Source organism: Hemiscyllium ocellatum, chromosome 8 (assembly GCF_020745735.1).
Source record: "Hemiscyllium ocellatum isolate sHemOce1 chromosome 8, sHemOce1.pat.X.cur, whole genome shotgun sequence".
Lineage (NCBI taxonomy): Eukaryota > Metazoa > Chordata > Chondrichthyes > Orectolobiformes > Hemiscylliidae > Hemiscyllium > Hemiscyllium ocellatum.
Window position 1 is genome coordinate 106,900,428 of NC_083408.1, and position 11,478 is coordinate 106,911,905.

An 11,478-nucleotide genomic window follows, 5' to 3' on the forward strand; every position below is an offset into this window, starting at 1 on the left:
GAACGCTGGTAAGTGGAGTTGAAATGCCCATCAGCCATGATTGAATGGCGGAGTGGACTCGATGGGCCAAATGGCCTTACTTCCACTCCTATGTCTTATGGTCTTATGGTCTTATGGTGGATTTTAATGTCCTCCCTCTGAGTGATAAGGCTCTCTCTGTCTTGAGTTTCTCCTTGTTACCTCACATTGTCTTTTTTTGATTTATAAGATTGTTTTGTTTGGAAATCAATGTTGCACACTCCACCCTTAATCCATTAACAATGAGAATAATATTACAGGTAAAATGCAGCCATCAATCACAAGCTTGCAACAAATCCATTTTTACCAGCTGCCAGACAGCTTGTGTGAACAGTGCTTTTAAATGCAAATATAATTTCTGAGACATACTTCTGTGACAGAAATGTGTAAATACTGCAATTGAAATATTCCAAACATTTTTCAGTAAACAGCTCTCCATCGAAAGCATCGTTATGCCACATCAGCGCGCTGATTTGTGTTGTATTGTCAGTGGCCATCTCTGTCCATAGCCAGGGCTCCTTGGCCCTTTGATCCTGATGTAGGTTGACATGATCCTGTCCTCGCTGATGTCCAAGGTGCACACTTACTGGCAGAAGCCACTGCTGGGTGGTGTTGACATGATCTTCACCCGTTCATCATTCCTTTCTTAAACATGAGGGACTGAGGCTAACTGTAGTCCATGTGCAATCAGTTAAATTTAAAGAACTGACTAAATCTGTGACTTGCCCACTTTGGGCAGAATCTTCCCTCAGCAATGGACTCGTACCTGCTGGATGAAGAACCAATGGCAGTGTCCAGTGATGGGCCGGCATGGTGGCTCAATGTACCATTGCTGTCTCAAAGTGCCAGGGGCCCGGGTTCGATTCCAGCCTCGGGCAGCAACCTGTGTGGAGTTTGCACGTCCTCCTTGTGTCTGCATGGGTTTCCTCTGGGTGCTCCAGTCTCCTCCCACAGTCCATCGATGTGCAGCTTAGGTGGATTGGCCATGCTAAATTGCCCTATTGTCCAGGAATGTGCAGGCTACCCATTGGAAATGCAGGGCTACAAGACTGGGGGAGAGTCTGGAGGCGCTGCTCTTTGTGTGTGGGGGGGGGGGGGTCGGTGTGGGCTCAGTGGGCTGAATAGCCTTCTTCCATAATGTAAGGATTCTATGATTTCTTTTGGCTCTTTCTTACATCGATCTACTCCCATGGTACAAGATGACTCTAGCTGATTATCTGGAAAGTCACAGACTTACAGATAACTATGCAGAAAGTTGCAGTAAACCGATGCAAAATATTCCCTCAGAGAAACATAGCAGGGAACTGTAGGCGATTGGTGTGATGTGTATCTATGTCAATCTCTGCAACCACAGCTCTTTAACAGCTTTCCATTTCGCCCTTAAGGGAATACAATATCCTGCAAAGATCTTTACTGAATTGTCCCACGGTGCTTTCACAAATGGCGCTGTACTGATTGAGTGTGGTATTATTTAACTTCATGTGCAATGCTGGCTTCAGTCCTGCAGTGCAGTTAAATTTCCCAGCTTTCTATTTGAAATTTACAAGCACCTCGCATCTAATCCCAGGAGGGGCTCATGTAAGTTGCGGCAATTGACTGGTGCCAACAGTTTGATGGATGGAATTCTGTGGAAACGTAGGCACTCAACTGTGTCTTAGTTATGGGTATGCAGTCCTTTGTTTGACACTAGCTTGTGTCTTTGGTGAGACAAGAGAGTTTTTCGATAATGTGCAAAATATGTTGAATATGCACATCTTTGAATCCTTGAAGCAAACTTGCAGGACAGAAGCAAGTCATTTGTCCCAGCTTTTTTTGGATTTGTTTCTGCTCTATCTGAGCATCCGCACACCCCTCATGATCTCGTTCTATGACCATATCCTCCAACCCTTTCTCCCACACTTACCTAGCTTCCTCTGAAATGCATCGGTGTTCCTAGCCTCGTCTATTCTCTGTGACACTGTGTTTCAGGGCTGGTGGAAGCATGAACGCACCAATCTTTGTTTCTTTGTTCTGAAAAGGAATTGGTTTTATTGTTTTCATCCCTCAAAGACCATTGGAGATTTAGGTTTATTTGTCTAATCCTCTATTCATGTATGAATGGGAGGTGTACCTATTAAAGATTGTAGACAGTTCTTCAATTTGCTACAATGATTTGTAGTATTTTTAGTCCACAGCTGCTCTTATTTCTGCTGTTCTGTTTTATGATCTTAAAGGTCCTTGCCCAAGCACTGCACTGGTCAACATTCCATCTTTTTGGCCTCCTCAGAGCTTACTTTTTATCATCAGCCATCTTGGGTTCATTAAACTCAGTTAGTTCATCTGAGTGATTACCCTAGATTGTAAAAAGTTGAGTCCGAAGCACGAGTCCACCAGTCACAACTTGCAGTCCTGAAGAAATATTCCTATTCATTGCTATTCCCTGCTTTCCATCATAAACCACAAGAGCGAGAAACAGGAGTAGGCCATTCAGCCCCTCAAGCCTGCTCTGCTACTTAATACAATCACAGCTGATCTCATCATGGCCTTGATTCCACCTGCCTACCCACTCTCCTTCAACCCATTGCTAGTCAAAATCTGTCTATCTCCTTGTTAAAATTGTCCGAGCACTGGGGGATAATGAATTCCACTATCCTTTAATGAATTCTCAGTCCTGATAAATACACAACTCCCATGAGCTCAGGTCTTGTGTAACAACCTTTTACATAACATCTTATTGAATATCTTCTGAAAATCTAAATATGCTATTTTCATGAATTCCCCACATCTATCCTGCTTGTTACCCTCGATTAACATTAAGGGACAAACAAATTTAGAATGCTTGTATCGATTAAATATCATTCCATATTTGGAATTGCATTTTATTAATTTAAGGTTAACATTCCAGAAATGTTATTTGAAAAATAGGATAAGCAACCCTAGGAGTTGACAGTGGGTAAGTTTTTAAAGGTTATAATGTGCAACTAAATTAATATTCACCTAGAAAGATTGAGGTTAATTAAGGCTGGCACGTATGAATTCATAAAATCCAAGTCATGTCTGACAAACCTAATGAGGCTCTGTGATGAAATAATGGAGTGTATTGATAAAGGACATGCAGTTAATGTTGTATAGATGTTTTTCAAAAGGTCTTTGATAAGGTGCCACAGTGGAGTCTTGTTTGATAAACCGAAGGTGTACAGCAAGAAAAGAAATTTAACAACATGGACAGAGAGCTGATTTAATGACAAGAATCAGTGTTGACTAGTTAATGGGTAGTTTTCAACCAAGATAATGTAACAGTTGGAGACTTCCAGTGCCATTATTGGAACTGCTGTTTGTCTCAAAATGTATGCGCGTGTACATGCTTCTATGGGAGAGGTCGGAAGATATTTTTGTTTTACAGAAAGGTCAGGGGGAAGTTGATTTTCGATGGGATTACCTTGCTTTGTTTGACTGAACATCTGTTTGCATTGACAGATAACACAACCACTTCCATCCCCACAAGGGTTTGTCAGAGTAGGAGAAATTCTGCAGACATTGTCTATCCTAAGAGCATCCTACCAAAACCAGAAACCAGATTATAAGTAGTCATTTAGTAGGATAGAACTTGAGTCTTGTTGAATAAAAGGCATATTGTGTCAATGTATTTCATTTTGCATTCATCAGGACATTCACAAGAATGAATCGAATTGAATTGAATTTATTATCACGTGTACCAAGACACAGTGAAAACCTTTGTCTTGCCAGCAATACAGGCAGATCACAGAGTTAAGTAACTTAGATAAGTAAATAATAGGTAAACAGCGGCAAAAACAAAAACACAGGCACAGGCAAATGTTAAGAGTTTGTGAGTCCATTCAGTATTCTAACAACAGTAGGGTTGAAGCTGTTTCAAAATCAGCTGGTACGCATGTTCAGGCTTCTGTACCTTCTCCCCGATGGTAGAGATTGTAGACAAACATTGCCAGGGTGGGATGGATCTTTGAGAATGCTGGCGGCCTTTCCTTGACCGCAGGCCTGGTAGATGGATTCTGTAGATGGGAGGTTGGCCTTTGTGATTGTCTGGGCCGAATTCGCCACTCTCTGTTACCGTCTCCGATCTTGAATGTTACAGGTGCCATACCAGGGAGTGAAGCATCCAGACAGAATGCTCTTGATGGCGCACCTATAAAAGTTGGCAAGGGTATTCACCACCAGGCCACATTTCCTCAGCTGCCTGAGGAAGAAGAGACATTATTGGGCCTTTTTAACCAATGCGTCCACATGAAGAGTACAAGAAAGCTTGGTTTGGATGACCACTGCCAGGAGCTTGACACTCTCCACTCATTCCACCTTTGTGCTTTTAATGTGTAGGGGGAACATGGTTAAAAATCACACAACACCAGGTTATAGCCCAACGGGTTTAATTGGAAGCACACTAGCTTTTGGAATGCTGCTCCTTCATCAGGTAGTTGAGGAGTGGCGCTCCAAAAGCTAGTGCTTCCAATTAAACTTGTTGGGCTATAACCTGGTGTTGTGTGATTTTTAACTTTGTACACCCCAGTCCAACACCGGCATCTCCAAATCTTGACTAGGGGGACATGAATGACATCCCGCCGAAAGTCAATAATGAGTTCCATGGGAATGTCAGTATAGAGGGAAGGAACATGTTATGCTGCATGAGAAGGGAGTGATAATGGATAGGCTAATGGACTCTGATTGGTAGAAGCATTGCCACATGGAATGAAAAGCTGATTTGATTTATTTTGGTCACATATACCTAAGTACTGAGCTACTTGGATGATGACTGATGGTTAACTGCCAAGTTTTGTTTCAGTTTAAACCAGGCAGGTTGACTCTGATTGATCCAATACTCAGGGTGCTGACTTGACCAGTGAATGATTGTCACCTGAAACTTGAAAGTGTTCAGAAAGGATTTACATGGATGTTGCCAGGGTTTGAGGATTTGAGCTATAGGGAGAGGCTGAATAGACTAGGGATGTTTTTCCTGGAGCGTCGGAGGCTGAGGGGTGACCTTATAGAGGTTTATAATATCATGAGGAGCATGGATAGGGTAAACAGACAAAGTCTTTTCCCTGGGGTAGGGGAGTCCAGAACTTGAGGGCATAGGTTCAGGGTGAGAGGGGAAAGATATAAAAGGGTCCTAAAGAGCAATATTTTCACACACAGGGTAGTGCGTGTATGGAATGAGCTGCCAGAGGAAGTGGTGGAGGTTGGTACAATTGTAGCATTTAAAAGGCATCTGGATGGTTATGTGAATAGGAAGGGTTCAGAGGGATATGGGCCAAGTACTGGTAAATGAGATGAGATTGGGCTGAGATATCTGGTCGGCATGGACCAGTTGAACTGAAGGGTCTGTTGCTGTGCTGTACATCTCTATTATTCTTTCTTTCTCATGTTGAAGTGGCCACAATGTACGTTCTTTCTGTCTGCAAAGTACAGGGCCCCGGGTGTGCATATGAGGAGATTTGAGTAAACGCATGCCCACAATACGGTCTCGATTAGCAATTCTAAATTGATTGTCTGTATAACTCCTCAGCACACTCAGGATTGTCTAGTAAATGTTGCCTAATTGCAGAATCACATCTGTTATTGGACACTTTGTATTGAGATTCACACGCTGGTGGCTTAAAACGAGTCCTGTTGTAAACATACAATTGGATATGAGGCACCAGCCTTTGGGATGTACAGTGTTGAGAGTGTGTTGCTGGAAAAGCACAGCAGGTCAGGCAGCATCCAAGGAACAGGAAAATTGATATTTCGGGCTGGAGCCCTTCGTCAGGAATGCATTTGGGATGTACAGTGTACAGATCTGGCATCACACCAACATTGAAACTCATATAGCACATTAATCATATGCAATAGGCAGAACACCTTCTTGGCTTGACAGAACCATCCTGTTATTGGCAAGTACTACTTCTACATAGTCACTGTGTGTAGCTGTTAGCTTCACCTAGTGGCTCAAGTGTTTGAGATACCTTACTCTACCTTAATCTGAAGTGGACTGGGCATCTTTCAGGATGGAAGAGACAGTCTTAGAAGATGTGAAACTAGTTTGATAAAGGTTTGACTGGTTTAGCTAATTTGACAAGTTTCATCTTGAAATGGAGCAATCAGACGAACTTCCTTTCCTTGCTGTGCTGGTTGAGTGATCTTTACATCTGTCTCCTGCAAACCTAGCTTTCCTGGTCAGTATATGGCCTCGGGATTCCTATGATTCTTCGCTCTATAGGACTAGCCTCATCAGCAACTTCATAAATGGAGCTTAAATTAGTTGCTGACTGTGGAGGCTTGGCACTGAAATAGAGGCCAGCAAAACCATTCTATGTGGTAGTTTCCTGTTACTCATTCATGGAATAAGGGCATCATTGGCCAGGCCAGTATTTATTGCCCATCCCTAATTGCCCAGAGGGTAAATATGAGCCAACCACATTGCTGTGGATCTGGAGTCACATGTATCCAGACCAGATAAGGATGGACGTTTCCTTCCTGAAAGGACATTAGTAAACCAGATGGGCTTTTCCCAACATCAACAATGGATTCATGGTTATCATTAGTCTCTTAAGTCCAGACTTTGTTTCTTCATATTTAATTCAAATTCCACCCTCTGCCATCAAATCCTGGTCCCCAGAACATATCTGAGCTTCTGGATTAATAGTCCAGTGAAAATACAATTTGATCATCGCCTCCCCACAGTGGCTGCCCAGATGAGACTACTTTTCCTGGTATATCCTGTCAATGCATGAGCAGGCAGTCCTGAAGATTGCCTGGCACTCCTCAGATAACCCTGGGAGGGTAAATTTAAAATTCATTTTTAAAATGTAAACAAGGCTTGGTAGTTAACTGTCAGTTGTCATCTAGCTGGTACATCTCCGCAGTAACACCTCTACCAATCAGCGTGCTCTCTGCTCTTGCAGTGTGAAAGATTGTCTGTCTTTACTTCGGTATTCCTTGGGAATGTCCTGATGAGTGCAAGATGGAAAGCTTCGACGAAGTGTGACTTCCTCCAGCAGAACTGTAATAGCTTCTAAAAAGACGCAAATGGATAAATAGATATTTGATGTCAGGAGATGGAAGCAAATATCTGTCACGTTTGGAAGCTGGCACAGGTGCGATCATTTGAATGGGCGAGGTGATGTCGAAGTAGTAAAGACACTGGACTAGTCATCTGGAATGCTAGGCTAATGTTCCGCGAAGGTGGAATTTAACCCATCGTGCCAGATGGTGAAATTCGAAATTAATAATAATCTGGAATTTTAAAAAAGCTGAATGATCACAATGTAAACACTGTCAATTGTCAACAGAGAGATGCCTGTGGTCCTGTGGCTGATTACCTGTTACCCACTCTAAATTGCATCCTTGAGAGTCTATTGACAACTGTAGAAATAAGAGAAATAAGTGAATGATAAAGTAAAACATGCATGAGGGCAGCTCTCTTATTTGAGGAGACTAAGAATTTATGTTGAAATTGGGTGTTGCTTCTGACAGAAAGCAGTGGGATCTAAATTCCTTATATGCAGGAAACTGTCTTTGCTGTATAGATACACAGGGGGCCGAAAGCTGGGACTTATCCCCACTGGAAAGAAGAGTGAAGAAAAAAAATCACTGCTCTCCAGACATTTCTGTGTTTTGGATCTGTTGCAGTGTTCCAACAAGACTCAGCGCAAGCTGGAAGAACAGTAGCATGTCTCCTGCAGTCCTCAGGGCTCAACATCAATTTTAGGGCATTTCATGTCTTTTATTCACCCCCGCTCCCCTAGTTTCTGTCACCACATGGTCACCACTTTTAATATAACCAACGCCACAGGTTGACAGTGCTGCCTCACAGCTTCAGAGACCCAGGTTCGATTCCAGTCTCGGGCGACTGTCTGTGTGGAATTTGCACATTCTCCCCATGCCTGTGTGGGTTTCCTCCCACAGTACAAAAATGTGCAGGTTAGATGGACTGGCTGTGCTAAATTGCCCATAGTGCATAGGGTTGCAGGGGTAGGGGGTTGACTCTGGGTGGGAGGGTCTTGCAAGGGCTGCTATGGGCTGAATGGCCTGCTTTGACACCGTAGAGATTCTATGATTTCCACCTACTCATTGTCCCCATTCTCAGTTTTTCTTTTTTCCTGGCTTACTTTCTCTTGCTCTCTGGGCTCCACACCCGCCTAATGGTTTACTCCTTCCCCCCCTCACCCCCCCTCCACCCTCATCCCCTGTTATCAGCGTATACACCACTTTTCCTCAGCTCCAATCAGTTCTGATAAAGGCCACTGGACTTGAAGCATCAACGCTGCTTTCTGTCCACAGGTTTGCTGAGTTCTTCCAGCAATTACTATCTCCCCTTGCAGTCCTGGATCACAGAAACCCTGTTTTCCCTGGAGGGTCGGAGGCTTGTAAAATCATGAGTGCCATGGATAGGATGAATTCACAAGATCTTTTCCCTGGGGTGAGGGAGTTCAAAACTAGAGGGCATAGCTTTAAGGTGAGAGGGGAAATATTTAAAAGGGACCTTAGGGGCAATTTGTTCACAGAAGGTGGCGCATGTATGGAATGAGCCTCCATGGGAAGTGGTGGAGGCTGGTACAATTGCAACATTTAAAAGGCATCTGGATGGATATATGAATAGGTAGGGTTTAGAGGGGTATGGGCCAAATTAGATTAGATTACTTACATTTTGATAAAACTAACAAGTACAGGACTTACACAATTATTGGTAGGGCCCAGGTAATGATTAGATTACTTACAGGGTGGAAACAGGCCCTTCGGCCCAACAAGTCCACACTGAAGCGCAACCCACCCAGGCCCATTCCCCTACATTTACCCCTTCACCTAACACTACAGGCAATTTAGCATGGCCAACTCACCTAACCTGCACATTTTTTGGACTGTGAGAGGAAACTGGAGCACCTGGAGGTCACGGGGAGAATGTGCAAACTCCACACAGTTAGTCGCCTGAGATGGGAATTGAACCCGGGTCTCTGCCGCTGTGAGGCAGAGTGCTAACCACTGTGCCACCCACGCATGAGACTAGATTAGTTTAGGATATCTGGTCAGCATGGACGAGTTGGACCGAAGGGTTTGTTTCCGCACTGTGTTTCTCTGTGACTCGAAATGTGCAACAATCAAGTTACGTACTCACTAACTGAACTTTATCTGCATTTTATCAATGAAGCATCCAGCCAAGTGCAGGTCCAAATCTTGGAAACATTTGGCTGAGTCCTTTCAGATAGGGTAGCGACACTAGATGGTGCTGTGACACTAGTTTGGGCAGGGATGTGTCTCAACCCCTTTCTCGGTAATTTGTAGGAGAAAGACTCTGAAAGACGTATGGAGGAAGGGATTTATTTTCTGCTTCTCTAACAGTGTAAATCTTTGCCTCTGTCCACATCAATTTTGGAGATGGAGGGCTTTTGAAAGCCAATATTCCCAATGCAAACTGTTCAAAAATAAAATAAAGCAAAGTATGTCCTACTGATTAAGGCTCAAATGGTATAAATTTACCCATTGAAAACAAATGACGATTTTATGATGAGGGATGGGGCTGTACACTTCCTGTCTGTTTTCTTAAGGGGCTTTTTTTCTTTTGATGCAGTATCGTGACTTTTAAACAACACAGAAAGAGAAATCTGTGCAGAATTTTGCAGTATTCATCTGATTAAATGCTGCTCCGTGCCTAACTCATCATCAGTCTTTTCATTGCCCCAAATACCAATTACCTTGGAGAATGTTCATTCAAGCCATGTAATGAATGCATTCTTTTTATGTTTATGACCTAATTTTTTGCTGTTTCTGCATTTTTCTTCCCATTGATTAGAAAGCTTTCTTGTACAGAAGATGATACTGTGGCATTCAATACAGTCATATTTCGAAACAAATAAAAGGTTCTTGAGTGCTGGGGTTGGGGAAGAAATATTCAGCCCTCTTTGTTCGACAGGCCAGTTGCACAGTTGGGTTCCATCACAAATGAATGGTACAACATCAGTAATCCATCTGCAATGAATGGTACAACATCAGTAATCCATCTGCAAATGATGCCAGGTATTCCAAGGGTGCATTGGAGAGAAAAGTAGCAGTGTAGTGGTTATGTCTTTGGCACTGGTTATTAAAAGATTAATGCTCTCATTGAGGCAAGGAGTTTAAATGCCATCCCTGCAACCGATGGGATTTAAATAAAATGTGGAATTAAAAGCTACCGTGGCAACCAGGAAACTGCCTTTTTTGACATTCAAAACCCCATCTTCTTTAATGGAGTGTTGAAAGCTGAGGGGTGACCTTATCGAGGTTTGGGAAACCATGAAGGACATGCAAAGGGTAAATAGAATAGTCCAAAACTAGGAGGCATAAGGTGGAAAAAGTTTAAAAGGGACTTAAGGGGCAACTTTTTCACACAGAGGGTGGATGCATGTGTGGAATGAGCTGCCAGAGGAAGTGATGGAGGCTGGTACAATTACAGCATTTAAAAGGCATCTGGACGGGTATTTGAATAGAAAGGGGACATAGGCCAAATGGGATTAATTTAGGATATCTGGTTGGCATGGACGTGTTGGACCGAAGGACCTGTTTCTATGCTGTGACTTACTCCATGTAGGGAGAGCAAGGTGGTCTGGCAAGAAGTGTGACCGTGGACCCTCATCAGTAGAACTAGCCCAAGCAACGATGTGACTCAGCGGGGCTTCCTCGCAAACCACTCAATTCAAAGACAGGAGACAGGCAGGAAATGCTAGCCCAGAAAAAAGCTGCAATCCGACAACCTTCATTTGTCCAGCCCCTTTCGTAACATGGAGATGTACAGAAAGGCACTTATGGCCATTGAAGAGTAATCGCTGTTGTAATGTAGGAGGTGCAGCCACCAATTTGAGCAGAGCAAGCTCCCACAAGCAACAACGCAATAATGGTAAGACCATCTGGGTTTTATTTTTGTGTGTGTGTATATAGGGTGGTAGTGGGTCAATATCAGCAGTCACAGCGAAGGGGAATCTCCCTGCGGTCCTTCCAAATGGTGCAACGAAATCTTCCACAGCCCCGAGAAAAGGAAGGCAGGTCCTCAGTTTAATGCCTCAAAATGAAAACAAGCATGTCCAACAAAGTAGCACTCCCTCAGCAAGTGCGCTGGGATTGAATATGCCTCCTCAAAACTTCACCGAAAGAACAGCGTGATCTGTTCCAATTTTAAGCCCAACTCTCCGTCCCTGCATACCCCCGATAATTGTTCCTCCTCTTGAAAATCAAGGATCCATCTACATCTGCCTCACAATGCATCAACTCCCTCTGTTTTGCCTCTGTCCATGACCTACGAGCTTCTAAAGTCTGCAGTTATCTAATCTTTGCTACCAGACTAAACTCTATTATTTAATTTGAGGTTTGACTCTTAATAAACAACAGGTTCTTTGAGAAAGAAGTATTTTTTCCTGTTGGTATTCAATGAGGTCAGGTGGAAGGAAGCTTCTGTGTTAGCTAAACACCTGTATAGGTCCAAATGGGTTTTTTTCTCTG